Consider the following 510-nt stretch of genomic DNA (forward strand, 5'->3'; position numbering starts at 1 on the left):
AGGACTAGCATAGAGTGGAATGTAAAAATGTTCTTCATATTGCTTGTGTTCTCTGATGTCTGTCTCCTTGTCATTTTTTATGTGGCTCTCAGAGCATTTTAGCCGTATTAGTCTTCCTGACATACAGATGCAAGAAAACATAGCTATACTTTGAATTTACTTTCCTACCTTAGTGGCAAATGGACTTTGTTGGAAGAAATGTATTAGTTTACATCAAATAAGCAGGATTTCTGAAGCGATGAAATGTGGGGAGTTTTCATGAATTTGAAAGAGCCAGAAGCTGCCAATTATTCATTTCTACAGGACTCCTACTTCAGACAAGATGTGAAGGTTAATCCATTATGAAACACTTTTCCTCCTTACTTTTCTAAACAGTATCTAAAGATTGAAATGATCATCAGTAACTCTTTTTTGTGTGGGTAGTAGAGGAGGAGAATTTTTTTATGTCAAGTATACACTCCTACATATGGTGTTATTAGGAAGGTTAAATACATAGTGACTTTCTAGGTA

Source organism: Geospiza fortis, unplaced genomic scaffold, assembly GCF_000277835.1.
Source record: "Geospiza fortis unplaced genomic scaffold, GeoFor_1.0 scaffold40, whole genome shotgun sequence".
In the NCBI taxonomy this organism is placed as follows: domain Eukaryota; kingdom Metazoa; phylum Chordata; class Aves; order Passeriformes; family Thraupidae; genus Geospiza; species Geospiza fortis.